This window comes from Hibiscus syriacus, unplaced genomic scaffold, assembly GCF_006381635.1.
Source record: "Hibiscus syriacus cultivar Baekdansim isolate YM2019G1 unplaced genomic scaffold, ASM638163v2 tig00112517_pilon, whole genome shotgun sequence".
NCBI classification, from domain to species: domain Eukaryota; kingdom Viridiplantae; phylum Streptophyta; class Magnoliopsida; order Malvales; family Malvaceae; genus Hibiscus; species Hibiscus syriacus.
The window spans coordinates 622,312-640,410 of record NW_024063353.1 but is presented as its reverse complement, the minus strand read 5'-3'; the positions used below and the strand labels follow the sequence as shown (position 1 = coordinate 640,410).

Below are 18,099 nucleotides of genomic sequence, written 5' to 3'. Positions count from 1 at the left end.
TTCATATACAATTCGTTGGTGTTTAAAGCAAAAGGGTTATTTTCTCTATGGTCAAACTCAAGAGGTTGTGTCCCAGAAGATGATCAAAATGGTTATTATAAATTAATATGGAGTGTTTAGACACCCAAAGCTTAGTTTGGGGGATTAAACTGAGATTAGGGACGGGGTTTACATAAACTAATGTGTCTAACAGGGTTCGGATCGATAAAGTGGTGGCATTGCTAACAGCAGTGACAGCATTAATTCACAATTATAAAATGGCTTTGGTTGCGTTGTACTGAACAAGGAGGTCAGAGTTGCACGTGAAGTTATCGTGATCTGCAAATGGCACCTCTACTAGCTTCAACGTTATCGATTTACTTATTTTCCCTCTCACCCCTTACTATATCATATCTTGTGTATATATTATCATATTACACTAATTAAAACGAAAATTCGGATCACGAAACTCTAATGTATAAGGTTTTGAATGATGAACGAGGAATCCATCAAATGGCTAATGGTTTCCAATGCCCCATCAGCTACAGCTGGAGTTGCCTATTTGCTTACACATGATAAGTTAATAAATTAAGACCGACTTTGCTTAATTAGGAAGAAGCTTGCATGAGAGTTCTTGTAATTTACTAATCATGTACGGATGGGGTTTCTTTTATCTGATCAACGTGCATATTAAGCAATCAAATCTTCAGAATATTATGCGTAGGGCACAGCTAGCTTCATAGCGGTTTCAGTTAATTCAGAACTATACATATATCCTTCCAACTAAATTTATCATTCACAAATGCCCTTACACGTGCATGCAAAAGATTCCTATAGTATTACAGCTAAATTCCTGATCATCAAACATATACAAACTGGGATATATTTGTGTGTGTAGATGTAAAAACTCTATTCCTCTTTGGGGATCCACTTGCTCCACCATAAGCTTTTGCTGCGTCTGCTAAGGTCGTCCATGCTCTCGTTCCATGTTCGAACAATCTTCCTCTGGAGTCTAAGAGTTGAAGCAAGAGCATTTCTCTGTGGACTTGCCACCTTCTTAGGCTGTATATCCTACACAACGAAGAGAACTCCGATGAAGGTTATCCAGTTAATGATGGTTACAAAAAAATGCACTTTTAATTGACTAAGTTTGATACGGACTCTGACATGCTAAAACTGTGCTTCTGTGAAACCACCCTCTTTCTATGTTTCAGATTTCGCCATTAAGTTGATTATCCACTTGGCAGCTTCCCCATATTCTTGTCGTGTAGCCCTGAAGACTTGCAGCTTCAGATTCTGTATGGATAACAAAGCCGTTGGATGATAAACTTGATCTATTATGGGAGTCTAAACCCAAACCCAAACTAAATTGATGTCATCGCTTACATCAATTAGATAAAGATGTCATTGCTTACATCAACTTGATAAAGATGTCATTGCTTACATCAACTTAGTTAGGTGAGAGTTAGATATTTGTAGACTTTAATGGTTTAAATTATTTTATTTGTGTGGTGTAGGATTGTTCTTGAGTAGTATAAATACCCCTTCCCATTTTAGTTTAAGCATCAAGAAAAATTAAGAGCTTCTAAGTGAGTGAAGAATCAAAGTCTTATAAGAGTGAGTTGTAGTTCTTGTTTTTAAGTGAGAGTGCTCTTGTAATATTTGTTTGAGTTTCAATAAAAGTTGTTTGTGTGAGTGTTTTATTTCCAACAAAGTGGTATTAGAGCGAGTTGGAAAGATCGAAGGTCTCGACGAGAGGAATCCGATGCCGTCATAATTTTCTCAATATGAGTTCTGACGCACCACCGGAAGACTGCTGCCAGAAAATTGAGTTGACTCACCGAGTTGAGCCGAGTCAGTCGAGTTGGAGCCCCTTGACCGAGTTGTACAAATCCCTCCCAAGGTTTTTCAGCGTTTCAGATTCATCCGTGCAATTGGATTTTGCAAATTCTCATTATATTGAGAGATATGGAAAATGGTATGGCACTATTCCAAGTTCCGACACTCAACAACAACAACTACGACAATTGGAGTATCAAAATGAAGACACTTCTTGGATCACAAGATGTGTGGGATATCATAGAGAAAGGCTATAACGAGCATATTGATGATGATGCTTTGCCTACTCTTACACCAGATCAAAAGACAACTTTGAAGGATTCAAGAAAGAGAGACAAGAAGACTCTCTACCTCATCTATCAAACACTAGATGATGATCGTTTTGAAAAGATTTCGAGTGCAAGCTCTAGCAAGGAAGCGTGGGAGAAGCTGCAAACGTCTTACAAAGGATCCGAGCAAGTGAAGAAGGTTTGTCTCCAAACATTAAGAGGTGAGTTCGAATCTTTACACATGAAAGCCTTCGAGTCTATTTTAGATTATTTATCAAGAGTAATAGTTGTTTCTAATCAATTGAAAAAAATTGTGAAAAGTTAGAAGATGTGATGATAATAGAGAAGATACTCCGTTTGTTGGATCCCAAATTTGAGCACATAGTCGTGACGATTGAAGAAACTAAAGACTTGGAAGAAATGACGATCGAGCAACTCCAAGGATCATTGCAAGCATACGAAGAGAAGCATAAGAAGAAGCATGAGTTTACTGAGAAACTCCTCAAGCTGCAACTCAAGGATATCCATGAAAGTCAACGCAATGATAGAAACCAACGTGGCCAAGGAAGAGGCGAAGGCCATGGACGATGTGGAAGTCGAGGTCGTGTACGAGGTTGGAATTACATTAACAACAATTCCAACAACAACTATGAGAAAGGAGAAAGCTCAACATAAGGCCGTGGAAGAATTAATCCGAACTCAAAGTATGACAAATCTCAAGTTCGATGTTATAATTGTCAGAAGTTTGGGCATTATGCTTCAGAATGTAGATCTCCCAACAACAAAATTAAGTAGAATGCCAACTATGTGGAGGAAAAGACAGATGACAAAGAAACTCTTCTTCTAGCACGAAAGGAAACGGATGGTGGCCAAGCAAATTCCTTGTATCTTGAAAGTGGTGCAAGTAATCACATGTGTGGAAGGAAATACACGATCGTGGAGCTAGACGAGTCAGTAAGCAGAAATGTTTCATTTGGAGATGATTCCACAATAACAGTGAAAGGGAGAGGTAACATTCTTATCCGTTTGAAAGATGGGAGACATCAATTTATTTCAAATGTCTACTATGTGCCCAATATGAAAAGTAACATCTTAAGTTTAGGGCAACTGGTAGAGAAAGATTATGATATTCATATGAATAATTATAATCTTTCTATAAAAGATGATAAGAATAACTTCATTGCTAAAGTACCGATGTCAAAGAATAGAATGTTCTTGATCAACATACAAAATGATGTTGCAAAGTGCCTGAATGCTTGCTACAAAGATGCATCATGGCTTTGGCATCTTGGATTTGGGCATCTCAATTTTGGAGCTCTAGAGCTGCTATCTAAGAAGGAGATGGTAAAGGGACTACCTCGCATCAACCATCCTGACTAGCTTTGTGAAGGGTGTCTAATCGGGAAACAATTCAGGAAAAACTTTCCAAAGGAGTTAGAGACAAGAGCTAATAAGCCACTTGAGCTCATCCATACTGATGTGTGTGGACCGATCAAGCCAAGATCTCTTGGTAACAATAACTATTTTCTTCTCTTCATTGATGATTTTTCAAGAAAAACCTGGGTATATTTCTTGAAACAGAAGTCAGAAGTTTTCGAAGTCTTCAAGAAGTTCAAAGTAGCAGTGGAGAGAGAAAGTGATAGAAAGATCAAAGCCACGAGATCCGACCGAGGAGGAGAATTTACTTCCAAGGAGTTTCAAGAGTTTTTTGAAGCATATGGAATTCGTCGACCAATGACAGTTCCTAGATCCCCTCAGCAAAATGGTGTAGCAGAAAGAAAGAACAGAACAATCCTCAACTTGGCACGAAACATACTCAAAAGCAAGAAACTACCCAAGGAATTTTGAGCAGAAGCAATAGCGTGTGCAGTCTACTTGACAAACCGATCTCAAACAAGAAGTGTATGGGGAAAGACACCACAAGAGGCATGGAGTGGAAGAAAGCATGACATTTCCCACTTGAGAACCTTTGGAAGTATAGCTCATGTTCACGTACCAGACAAAAGAAGAACGAAGCTTGATGATAAAAGCGAGAGTTTTATCTTTATCGGCTATGACGCAAATTCGAAAGGCTACAAGCTGTACAATCCAGACAATAAGAAGATTGTGATCAGTCGAGATGTGGTTTTTAACGAAGAAGGAGAATGAGATTTTAACTCTCATACATATGACTTAAATTTCTTTCCTCGGTTTGAAGAAGATGAGCAGACAATGAGGGAACAACTAGGTGAACCTCAACAAGAGCTTGAAACTCCACCCACTTCACCAACATCTTCGTCATCGTCAAGTGGAAGTCAAAGTGAAAGAGTTGTGCAACGTACAAGAAGCCTTAGAGATCTCTATGATGTAACTGAACGACAAGATAATCTTACATTATTTTGTCTGTTTGCCGATTGTGAACCAGTGAGCTTTCAAGAAGCGGTACAAGAAAAGAAATGGAGAGATGTGATGGACGAAGAAATCAAGGCCATCGAGAAGAATGACACGTGGGAACTTACCTCACTTTCCAAGAGACATAAGGCGATAGGTGTCAAATGGGTGTACAAAACAAAGCAAAACGCCAAAGGAGAGATTGAAAGGCACAAGGCGAGGCTAGTTGTTAAAGGCTATAGTAAAAAGGTTGGAATTGACTATGAAGAGGTATTTGTTCCTGTTGCTCGATTGGAGACTATCAGACTAATCATTTCTTTGGCAGCTCAAAACAAGTGGAAGATACAACAAATGGATGTAAAGTCTGTCTTTCTAAATGGAGTCCTTGAAGAGGAAGTCTACATTCAACAACCATCAGGCTACGAAGTCAAAGGGCACGAAAACAAGGTGTTGAAGTTGAATAAGGCTCTTTACGGGCTAAAACAAGCACCAAGGGCATGGAATAGCCGAATCGACAAGTACTTCCAAGAGAATGGATTCAACAAGTGTCCCTACGAGCACGTTCTATATATCAAGATCAAATATAGAGATATTTTGATCGTGTGCCTCTATGTGGATGATTTGATCTTAACCGGAAGCAACCCAAGCATGTTTAATGAATTCAAGGATGTGATGATGAAAGAATTTGAGATGACAGATATGGGGCTCATGGTGTACTACCTTGGCATTGAAGTTAAGCAACAAAAGGACGAAATTTTCATTTCACAGGAAAACTATGCAAAGGAGATCATGGAGAAGTTCAAAATGGAGAACTGTAAGCCAATAAGCACACCGACAAAATACGGGATCAAGATGTCCAAACATGAAGAAGGCGAAAGTATAGATCCAACATTCTTCAAAAGTTTGGTGGGAAGTTTACACTATCTAGCTTGCATGAGGCCTGATATTCTTCACGCAGTTGGATTGGTTATTCATTATATATAATCTCCAACAACCACCCATTTTAAAGCCGCAAAGAGAATTATTCGCTATCTGAAAGGTACAATTGACTTTGGCTTGTTCTATTCAGTTTCTAATGATTACAAGCTTGTTGGATATAGCGATAGTGATTGGGGTGGAGACATAGATAATCGAATGAGCACTACTGGATTCGTATTTTTCATGGGAGATATTGTTTTCACATGAATGTCAAAGAAATAACCGATTGTCACATTGTCCGCTTGTGAAGCGGAATATGTTGCTGCTACCTCATGCGTTTGTCATGCAATTTGGCTTAGAAATCTATTGAAGGAGATAGGTTTGATACAAGAAGAGCCTACCAAGGTTTGTGTCGACAACAAGTTAGCCATTGCCTTAGCAAAGAATCCAATATTCCATGATCGAAGCAAGCACATCGATATTCGCTACCACTATATAAGGGAGTGTGTTGCAAGAAACGATGTGGAAGTTGAATACGTGAAGTCACAAGATCAAGTTGCCGATATTTTTACCAAGCCACTGACGAGCGAAGACTTAATAAGATTAAGGAACTTACTAGGAATCACAAGATCAAGTTTAAGGGGGTGTTGGATCATAAACTTGATCCATTATGGGAGCCTAAACCCAAACCCAAACTAAATTGATGTCATTGCTTACATCAATTAGATGAAGATGTCATTGCTTACATCAATTTAGTTAGGTGAGAGTTAGGTGGTTGTAGACTTTAATGGTTTAAATTATTTTATTTGTGTGGTGTAGGATTGTTCTTGAGTAGTATAAATACCCCTCCCCATTTTAGTTTAAACATCAAGAAAAATTAAGAGCTTCTAAGCGAGTGAAGAAGCAAAGTCTTATAAGAGTGAGTTGTAGTTATTGTTTTTGAGTGAGAGTGCTCTTGTAATATTTGTTTGAGTTTCAATAAAAGTTGTTTGTGTGAGTGTTTTATTTCTAACAAAAGCTAGTAGTCATTCTCTGTCGAAGTAAGGGTGAGCCAATGCTGCTTTTGCACTAATTCTTTGCCTTTCTTTGTAGGGAACCATCGATGTCAGAAGTTCCCAACCTACCCCATTATCTAAATCCAACAACTCAAAGCAGTGGCGGATCTAGAAATTTAAAAATGGAGGTCCAAAATTTTAATTTTCTTTTCTTAAAAATAATGGGGTATGTAAAAATTATAATTTTTTTCTTTTTTCCTTAACATATTAAGCTAAATTTAACTAATTTTCTAAAATAATGGGGATGCACTTGGCCCTATGGGAGCTTAGTACATCCGCCACTGACTCAAAGCCCTTTCGGAGGTCGGGGCTCGCATGAGGCTCGACGGTTTTCCTCCATGCAACCAAGTCATAATCACACACACGGATATATCAAAATAAAATATATATTTTCTGTTTCTATTAAAACTAATAAAAAACCCTCAAATGTGCTTCAAGACCCCATAGTAACAACAAAGAATGTGCTAAACTATTTGCAGGAGTTGAAAATACGGTGGTTAAGAAATTGCAGCCTTCCTGAACAAATTTAGGAAGAAGAAAAGTCTCTTATTTCTTTGAATAGGAGTACACCCTTTTTAACATAGCAGAAAAAAATAAAAAAGGAAATAATCTCTAATATTTACAAGGAAATAATCTCTAATAATAAGCTTATCCCTAAACATCAGTAATTAGATCATGACTAATATTTACAAGGAAATTCCTATAACTAAGGTAGAGAATCTCCTTAATTTAAGGATTTCCAACACTCCTCCTCAAGCTGGAGTGTAGTGTCAATCGAACCTAGTTTGTCCATAATTTCTTCGAACCTTTTTCTGCTCAAGCTCTTGGTTAACACATCTGCTACTTGTTGTCGACTAGGTTGATATGAAACACAAACTTTCCCTTTGTTAATTTTCTCTGTAATGAAGTGACGATCGATTTCCACATGCTTGGTTCGGTCATGGTGTACAGGGTTATGAGCTATATTAACTGTTGTCTGGTTGTCACAATTAAGTATTATAGGTGTTGTATATAGGGCTGTAAATGAGACGAGACAAATCGCGAGTTACTCGAGATCGACTCGATCAAGGCTCGATAAATACTCGGATCGAATGGACTCGACTCGAGTTCTTAACGAGCCGAAACGAGCTACTCGATATTCGACTCGAAAAGCTCGTGAGCAGCTCGAAAAAATGTTATATTATAATTTTAGATTTTTTAAAATTACAATTTTAAAAATATATTAAAATTCTATAATACAACTACCCTCAAATATTAATTTTTTTTAATTAACCAGCCCAAGTCCAATTGGTACATTGTATATTACTAAAAGAAAAATAAATGTACATTTAATTAAGCACATGTTAGATTACATTTACATGTGTTTGGTTGATTTTTTTTCTTTTTTTTTTAATTTTTTACTGCACAAGTACTTGACAACGTATAAAAATAAAATAAAAAATAAGAAAAAACAATAAAACAATAGAAAAATTGAAAATGGTTAATTTTTTTGAATAAATATTCTTATATTTATTTTTTAATTAATAAAAAAATTATTTATCTAATGACAAATATTTAATATATTTCCAATGACAAATATTTAATATCAAGATACTATATTGTACTTACCTCATAAATCGGTACCAAGTCGATTAATTAATGTATTTGTAATTAACCTTAAATCCTAAATCCTAAATCCTAAATCCTAAACCCTAGACCGTAAATTATAAACCCTAAACTCAAAACCTTAAACCTTAAACCTTAAATTCTAAACCCTAAGCCCTAAATCCAATTATATAATAGGGGTTAAATTATTCACATGAAGGTAACATACAAATTATGCAAAATGATGTTATGTGACTCCTAAATAAATCATTCGCATACTTATACATAAACATATCAACATACAAAATAAATATAAATTGACTATCGACACGAATTTTAAGATGTTAAACCAAAAAATAAAGAATGTATGCAGGATTTAGAATTGAATTACAAGCAAATGGCTATAAATAAGGAGCAAAGGATATATTTCAGCCAAAATTGATGATTATTAAAACTAATAAAACAGGGTGTTCTTACAATGACAAAATCACAAATTAGCATACTCAAGTTGAAAAAAAAGTGTGTTTTGCTGAATCCAACCAGTTTTACCTAAAAACATAAAAAGACCTTACAATTTGAGAAATCAAGATTTAATAAGCTCATAATATGAAATTCTGTGATAAACCCTTACACACAGAGTAAACTTCGTGTATAGAGAGTGCAATTAGAATAAGCAACCATTATAGAAAGAGTTTTCATTTCTGGTCATCATACATTTAAAACAACGTTATCCACCCATAACTGATAGAAGAACATACATGCACATAACTAAAATTTCATGGAGCAGAGACGAACCCCAAGATCTTGTAAGGTTTGCTCAAACCGCTTGACAGCCCGAAGGCCAGCATATGAGCTTGCAGCTTGGACCATTTGCTCTAGTGCATAAGTTCTCAATATACCCTAAGCTAAAAATTATATCAAATTCAAAGAACTCTACACGAGCAAAAAGAACCAGTAACATTTTAGAAAATCAAAACAAACCTTCTTCCATACAAAAAATTCCAAGAAGTAATCTCCTTAGGTACTAATCAGACCATAAAAATATTGGAAGTAAAAAGAAATGAAATATCGAAAGTGAGAACATATAGTATAAGTCAAATTAAAAGTTTTACTGATAACAGAAGCTATTTCTCATTCTGAAATTTTTTTTAGTCTTTGATGGAGAAAGAGAAGAGAAAACAGAAGACTACATGCTGCACATACCATATGCAAGGAACCAAGAGTAGAGGAATTATCAACAATTACTGAGGTTGAAGGTGCAGAAGGAACTTGAACATTGGATAGAGATATAGTATCTCCAGGATCGATAGCCCTCTCAGCACTTTCATGATCTGAGGTAATGGGTAAATCAGGTTCTTCAGCAGCCACAATAGCAACTTGTTCAGATGATACATACCCATGCAGCCATACGTGACTCAGCTATTATTTTTGCTTCTGCAAGAACCTGCATAATAAAACTATAGACCAGTGAAGAACTCTAGATGTTCTTCCAACAAGCCTATACGCAAATAACATAAGGGAAAATCTCATAATAAACAGCAGTAAAATGTTCCAAATAAAAAAAATATGCACCTCAGCGTCTTTCTGCTCCTGGTGTTTTTGATATCCCACATCGGTGGTTATTGGGGGAATAAGGGGTAAAGTGAGTGTATAAAAGGGGATGGGTTTCAGTAAATAAATATTAACATGTTTTCGTTTGAATTGAGCTCAAAATCGAGTTTCAATCGAGCTCAAAATCAAGCTTCAATCGAGCTTGAGTCTCGAGCTCAAAATCGAGCTCGAGTCTTGAGCTCAAAATCGAGCTCCAATCGAGCTCCTGAATGTTTTTTGAGTTCGAGCCTTTTCGAGTTGAGTCGAGTTTCAATATTATATTTCGAGTTCGAGTCGAGCTTGAAAATTTTAGGCTTGCGAGTTTTCGAGTCGAGTTGAGCTTACATTTAAAGTTTTCGACTTCGAGTCGAGCTTGGCAATACTCGAGCTCGACTCGGCTCGTTTATACCCCTAGTTGTATAGGATAATTTTAGTTCTCCCATTAGCCGTTGTAGCCACATTCCTTCACATATACCTTGGGACAGAGCTCGATACTCAGCTTCAGCACTGCTGCGTGCCACAATCAACTGCTTTTTACTCCTCCATGTCACGAGATTACCCCAAACATAGCTACAATAACCACTTGTGGAGCGCATGTCATTAATAGCACCTGCCCAGTCTGCATCAGTGTAGAGTTCTATGCTTCGATTTACATTTTTCTTGAAATGCAACCCCTTACCCGGAGTTCCTTTTAAATATCTCAATATCCTGTAGGCATCTTCCAAATGTTTCTCTCTAGGAGCATGCATAAATTGACTAATAACACTTACTCCAAACGCCATGTCTGGACGAGTATGAGAAAGATAGATAAGTTTTCCCACTAACCTTTGATATCTCCCCCTGTCTACCTCTTCTCCATCCTTATCAGTTCCTAATTTAAGGTTGGGTTCCATGGGAGTCTCAGCTAGTTTGCAACCTAACAGTCCGACTTCAGAAAGTAGATCAAGAACATACTTCATTTGAGAGATTGAAATACCTGCCTTTGACCTTGCTATCTCCATTCCAAGAAAATATCTAAGATTCCCCAAGTCTTTAAGTTGAAACTCAAGACTTAAGAATTCTTTTAGTCTTTCAATTTCAATAGAGTCATCTCCTGTCAATATTATGTAATCAACGTATACAATAAGAATACAACACTTCCCATTAGCCGAGTGTTTGTAAAATAAGGTGTGATCAGCTTGACCTTGAATATATTGTCTACTCGTCATGGCTTTGGCAAAACGATTAAACCAAGCCCTGGGGAATTGCTTTAGTCCATACAAAGACTTCTTTAACTTGCATACTAGGCCCTTGCTTCCATTTGGTTGACTTAAGAGCCTCTTCTATGTTCTTTGGAGTTTCTACAGAGTCAATATTAGAAATAAAGGCATTGTAGGATTTAGACAAGTTCCCATATGAGACTTCTTCCTTAGGACAGTCCTCGGGTAAAGATGTCATTGACACTGTTGTTTCAGTTTCTGGCAGCTGATGTTTCCGAGAATATACACGAAGCTGCTGAGTTTTTTCTTGTTGTTTTTCATAAGAAAAGGGTTGTTTTTCTTCATTTGTATGATTAATCGCCCTTGTTTCTTGTTGCTGCACAGTGGAGTCGAGTAAAACAAATCAAGAATAACAATGGTTGTAGGACTTTCAGCAATGGATGTAGGATTTTCAGTAGTGGTGGTAGGATTGATAGAGTCTTGAGGTATAATGAGAAGGTTGTTCAATGTCTCATCTTCACTAAATATCTCCCCCTGAAGATGAGAGGCTGAAAAATATGGCTCATTTTCGAAGAAAGTAACATCAAGGGACACAAACATCTGGTATAGGGTTGGAGAATAACACTTGTACCCCTTTTGTGTAGGTGAGTATCCAAGAAAGACACAAGTGTGAGCTCTAGGATCAAGTTTAGATCGGTTAGGTTGATGATTGTGGACAAAAGCTTTGCAACCGAAAGTTTTGGTTGGGAGATTAGGAACACGAAACAAGGGAAATATTTTTTGAAGAGTATGTAAAGGTGTTTGAAAGTTTAATACCTTTGATAGGAGTCGGTTTATAAGATAACAAGCAGTGAGAACAACTTCTCCCCATAAATACTTCGGTACACCCATAGTAAACATAAGAGCACGAGCCACGGCTAAAATGAGTCTGTTTTTCCTCTCGAAAATCCTGTTTTGTCGAGTGGTGTTAGAACAAGAACTCTGATGTATGATTCCTTGCTCAGAAAGATAAGGGCTTAGGATAGAATTGAAGTACTCTCTCCCATTATCAGTTCTAAGGGTATAAATTTTGGATTTGAACTGAGTTTGAATCATTGAATGAAAACTTTGGAAGATTCTAGAGACTTCAGTGTTTTCTTTGAGAAGATAGATCCAACAAACTCTAGTGTGGTCATCAATGAATGTTATGAATCACCTAGCCCCTGTGACATTTTTTACTCGACTGGCTCCCCATAGATCACTGTGGATTAAAGAGAAAGGTTGAGATTGAACATAAGGTTTCAAAGGATAAGGGACACGAGTATGTTTAGACAGTTGGCAAACTTCACAATTCAAGGAACTTATTTTCTTATTTAGAAATAGTAGAGGAAACAGTTTTTTCAAGTACGTAAAATTAGGGTGTTCTAGTCTAAGGTGTCATAGCATGATAGATTCTTCTTTCGACGTAGATAATGTCATCCCTTCTTGTGAACTATTTTTATTCCAAATATATAAGCCATCATCAACTTTAGCAGTGCCAATCATCTTCCCCGATTCCTGTTCCTGAACCACACAACCGAAAGCAGAAAATTCAACAAGTACTTTCTCATCCTTGGTAAGCTTGCTAATTGAGAGTAAATTACAAGAAAGATTTGGAACATATAAAACTTTAACAATGGAAAAATTTTCAGTGAGTCTGATCGTTCCAATTCCAGCCACCGGGGAGTAAGATCCATCAGCTATGCGAATCCGAGAATGATCATGACAATGTAAATATGTGTGAAACAAACTTATATTACCTGTCATATGGTTGGATGCACCCGAATCTAGTATCCAGATTGGTTCATATGTAGTATTTAAGGCAGTACCTTGAATAACTAGTGATCCAATGGTTGTAGGAGTCCCGAGGAGTTTATGAAGAGCCTCAAGTTGAGTTTTGGTGAGCCGAACATCCTGGGCATCTTCTTCAGTAGTAGATATCATTGCTGCCTTGTTTTCTTTCTGATTTTTTTCAGGATAACCATGGAGTTTAAAGCATTTCTCCTTGGTAGTCCAACTCGGTTACAGTTGCTACACCATGGCCTATTTGAACTGGAATTAGATAGGGTTTCATTGATTTCACCCATGAGAGAAGAAAAAAAGAAAAAAAATGTTTAGAAAGAGAGATGAGAGACAAATGAGTAGGATTGAATGAATCTTATGGCTCTGATACCATTAACAAATTTAAGAAGAAAAGTCTCTTATTTCTTCGAATAGGAATACACCCTTTTTAACATAGCAGAAAAAATAAAAAAAGAAATAATCTCTAATATTTACAAGGAAATAATCTCTAATAATTAGTCTATCCCTAAAAATAAAAAATTAGATCATGACTAATATTTACAATGAAATTCCTAGAACTAAGGTAGAGAATCTCCTTAATTTAAGGATTTTCAACACTTCCAAATAGGAATTGGCCAATCCATGAGTATACCACAAAGTTACAAAGGTTGTAACTGTAAACCAACCCCCTAAAGCGAAATAGGCACAAGAAAACTACAATAGGCCGGACCAACCTACAAAAACGATACAGTCCCTACATAACCAGTCATCCATAATATCAAATAAATCATTTTCATCTTTGGTAAATTTACTAAGGGCTATAGTCATAGTAATCCTCCTATTCAACTACTCTTTACCCCTAGATATCCAGTCAACTGCTGCGCCTCAACGTATTTCGGGGAGAACCAGCTAGCTCTGGGTTCGAGTGGTATTTCACCCATAACCACAACTCATCCACTGTCTGTTGAATTGAATCAATGCACTATTTGTCCTTAACGATGGAAACGCCTGTTAGAAGAAAGCAGTTTGGATGATATTAACCTCTATATCGGCTTTCAGCATCCGTTTAGCATTAACATTAAAAGGTCTTCAAGAAAAAAATAGAATAGTAAAGATGACTTGAGCATTATCCTACACTCACCATTTGAAGGAAAATGAGACCAGCACTATAGATATCAAATCGATCGGGCAGATTCATCTGTTAGCAAATAACAACAAAATTCTGTGTCGATGAAAGCAAAAGTTAATAACAAACTTGGGAGAATCTACCAGGGTACAAACCTGCCATAGAACAGGGGAAAGTGCAGTTGCCACTGGTGCAGAGGGTGCATAAGGAGTTTGTGTACTCATGATATATTGCTCTGGCGCAACATATCTAAGAAATTTGTTGCAGTTCACTCATTTCAAATGCAAAAACATAAAAAAAAACCCTTTTCCCCACCACCCTAATTACACCTACTCTGCCCTTAATTTCTGCTTCTTTGTTTGATCAACCATTGCTTTAGAACCAAGTAATATGGATAATTATTACTGAGAAAGTGTTACCGAGAGAAATGTCATCAGGAAGATCGTCTCCTCACTCTGTTTTCTTTTTTGAGTTTGGATTTTCGAGAAAGTCTTTCTTTCGGCGTAGATCTGATCGCCGTTATTTACCGTTTTTGCCGTCGGCCGTCGTCAGTTCATCGTATGACCTTCGGGCTCATCTTTCACTTGCGATATTTTCCTTTTCTTTCCTGGCGTTCAGTCTTGCTGCCATTCCCCGTGAGTCTGCCTTTGACTGGTTCGACTTATCAGAACAAGCCAAGGTTCTGCTAAGCGATTCCCCCGACCAGTATCTGATTTTCACGATCCCGTTTAAGTCTGAGGGTATGGTAGAAGGAAGTTTACGTTGTTCCTCCTTTTCGAAGGCTCAGGACCTTCCTGTCCGACTCTCTTTATCTCTACCATTCTCTTCTTCGCCGGCCAGTCAAACATTCTTCATCGCCGGGCGCGCGACAGGGATTTTACGTTAAGTCACTGAGTTTTCCTCTAATGTTGGGTGAAGGAATCCTCCCGTGTAACCAGAAGAGACCTCCGGTCATAGCTCCTCCGTCCTCTGCAGCCTCGCCTTCTTCGCCTACTCATCATTCTCATCATGACAAGGTTCGTACCATCTTCATTTCGGGTCTGCCTACAGATGTCAAAGAGAGAGAGCTGCAAAACTTGCTGAGATGGCTTCCAGATTTTGAAGCCTTGCAAGTGAGCTTCAAGGGAAAAGAGTCCAAGGGTTTCGCTCTATTCTCTACTGCAAAATTTGCTGTTGCTGCCAAAGATACCCTTCAGGAGATGGTTTTTGATGCCAAGTTGAAGTCTCTTTTGCACATTGAGATGGCAAAGAAAAATCTGGTTGTTAAAAAAGGAATGGGTACTGATTCTGTTGCAGTGGACATTTATAGTTGTCATCCTGTTCCTCCGGTTTTGGCTGTGCCAAATCCAGCTCCTGGAGCGTCTCCAAGTATTCATGTGCATGATAAATCTGGGTGTTATGTTGAAAAGTCTACCGCAGTTGATGTCCAAGATGGATCCGGGGAGTCCACCACAAAGGGTTGCATCAATCACAAGTCTGGATGCTTCACGTTATTTATTGATAATTTACAAGAGAAGATCCATTGGAAGAGGTTTGGATCTTTATTTTGCTCTCATGGTCGGGTACTTGATGCTTTTATTCCAAATAAAAGGAATTTAAAAGGAGTTCGTTTTGGTTTTATTCGCTTCGCATCATTCGAAGAAGCAAGGAGAACGATCTCTAAAATGAATGGCTCTCGTATCGACGACAGCAAAATTGGTGTTTCTTTCGCTAAATTCAAACCTCGTCATTCATATTGGAGAAAGTCATCGACAAGTATTCTTCGCAAGTCTGGGATGGAAGATGTTTCGAGTAAGAATCATTATAAAGTTGAAGGTGTTATAGATGAAGAAAAACTCCAGGTGTTGAGCAATTGTCTAGTGGGGTGGTGCAAGGACTTTGTTAAAATTGGTCATCTCGCTAGACAAATGCAATCGAAGGGTCTCACTGGCTTCACATTAATGAGAGCTGCTGGTAATGCAATTTTAATGATTTTCGAAGACAATGCTTCATTGAGAAGTGTAAAGAACGACAAATCAAAGATTCTCGCAGAGTGGTTCTCCATAGTCGAAGCTTGGTCAGAGAGTTTGGTAATGGAGTATCGTCGAGTATGGCTAGTTTGCGAGGGTGTTCCTTTTCACGCATGGAATTGGAATACTTTCAAGAACATTGCTGATAAGTGGGGTCTTTTATTGGCTATCGACGAAAGTTGTCAATCTCCATCATCCTTTGATCGGGCTAAAATTCAAGTCCTAACAAAGGCTGATGCGAGAATTGATTCGATGGTTGAATTGAAGGTTGGTGACAATTTCTTCAAGGTCATGGTGCATGAGATAAAACCTTCATTCAAACCAAACTCTTGGGCTCCTGAAGAATACAAGTCTCATTAGATCTCGTCTCTTTATTTGTGGTTTTATTTTAGTCTATATGGTTGTAGGTGTTGCTTTCATTTTGTATTATGTTCTGTCGCGTTGTTTTATTACTACTGTTGGTGGTGTAATTAGTAGTAAGGTGATTTGACTGTGGCTTTGGATGAGGTTTTATGAGGTTAAGGTTTTTGTTGTAATGGTGTATATCACCATGAGAGGATATTCCGTGGTGTCTTTTGTATCGGGTATTATATTAATAAAATCCGAGGCACTCTTTTATTCCTTCCAATGTTCGTTAACATACTTTTAGTATGTGAACGAATACGAAGGGAGTTTTTAATGAGACTTTCAACTTCTATAAAAAAAAATCAGGAGCTTGGTAAGTTAATAAATTGGCCATCAAACACGCAGCCTTACCTTTGATAGGCTTCTTATTAGCCAATGAAGCTTTATAGACGACGCCAAAAGCACCCTCGCCCAGCTTCTTTCCCAGAACAAAATCATCCTGCGTAGCCATAAAATAAATCCCCCATTGAAAAATTTGAACCCAACATTCGATATGAAATTCACTCATAACTCACCTTCTTGAAAGTCGGTCTAAACAGCCTCTCAAGAAAAGCAAGAACAAACATGTCGAAAAACCCAGGAGCCACACCGGGAGTCGCCCAGAGATAAGACAGCACCCAAAGCCAACATAGCACCAGGCACGGTTAGGGTCAACCCGTCGGGCTTAGGCAAAGTGCTTCTGTAAATAATGTCACCGCACTCCTGACAGTGCATGGCAAACCCACCCCGACTCCCACAAAGAGCTCACGAACCGCATCGATCAGTTCAGCTTTCAAAGACAAAACTCCAGTCGTTCTAGGAATCGAGAGGTTGGGTTTCGAGGAGAGCTTGATTCTGAACTTCTTGCCGAGAAAAGGAGATGGGGATGGGAGTTTTATAAGCTTCTGGGAGCTGCAAGGGTTGTTGATAAGGCCGATGGCAGCTCCACCGTATGCAAGGGTGGCCATGCCTCTAGAGAAATGGTAGGCAAAGCTGGGATGCTTGCTGAAAGAGTAGAAACAGACACCGAAGCTAGCAGGAATCGGCTTCAAATTTGGACCACTAGTTCACTTTGTATTTTAGTCTATGATATTTCTTTTTCCATTTTAGGGCTTGTTCTTACTTACAGGGACAGTTATTTCAGGTAATTTTTGTGGCAAGGAGAGCCACCACATATTATTCGCAATGTTATTAAATTTAATTATTAATATTTAATTTATTAATCGATTAATTTAAATTAGATATTTTAAATCATTTTTCAATTCAATTTATTCTATTTGATTAAATGAGACATTTACATTTTTATTAACAAAACATTTACATTCGATTACTAATTTTTCAGTAAAAATATTTGTTTTAAAAAAATTTCTTGATTAAATGGATAGTTAATTTACCTAAAGTAAATAATATTAAATTGAAAAAAATATAAATATTAATAGTTAAATTTATTGTTATGATATTATTTTATTACTAAGGATATTATCCACTGCTGATGGGCTGCGACAAGGGATTTTCTAACCCATCGGGCCCTATCACTTATGAACCGAAGTCATGGGCCAAAATAAAAGTTCAGATGTTTTATAATATATATATATATATATATATATATATCCAAATCACAATGGACCTCAATTACCAGAAGCACAAGGTTTTTTTTGGCCCAATAGGATAACCAATGTAATTAATTAGTCCAATAAGACATATAGAAGTTTATTTAGGGATCTACGACATTTGTTACAGGGATTTCGAACTCATCACGTCGATGTAACGAGTTTCAATAAAAATATTTTTTATTTAAACTTTTTACCTTGATGTGATAAAATTTAATAAAAAATTATATTTTATTAGAACTTGTCACCTCGACATGACGAATTTTAAGTAACTGTAGAAAATATCGTAAATCCCAAAATAAATATCTCTTTGTCTTATTTTCTCAAATAATTTATCCGTTTGTCCTATTAGGCAAAAAAAAAAAAC

At 37.3% G+C, this 18,099-nt stretch overlaps 1 pseudogene; it reads right to left on the bottom strand.

Moving 5' to 3' along the window:
• Positions 1–888: 888 nt before the first annotated feature.
• LOC120181161 lies at positions 889–17,142 on the bottom strand (annotated as a pseudogene).
• Positions 17,143–18,099: the final 957 nt, after the last annotated feature.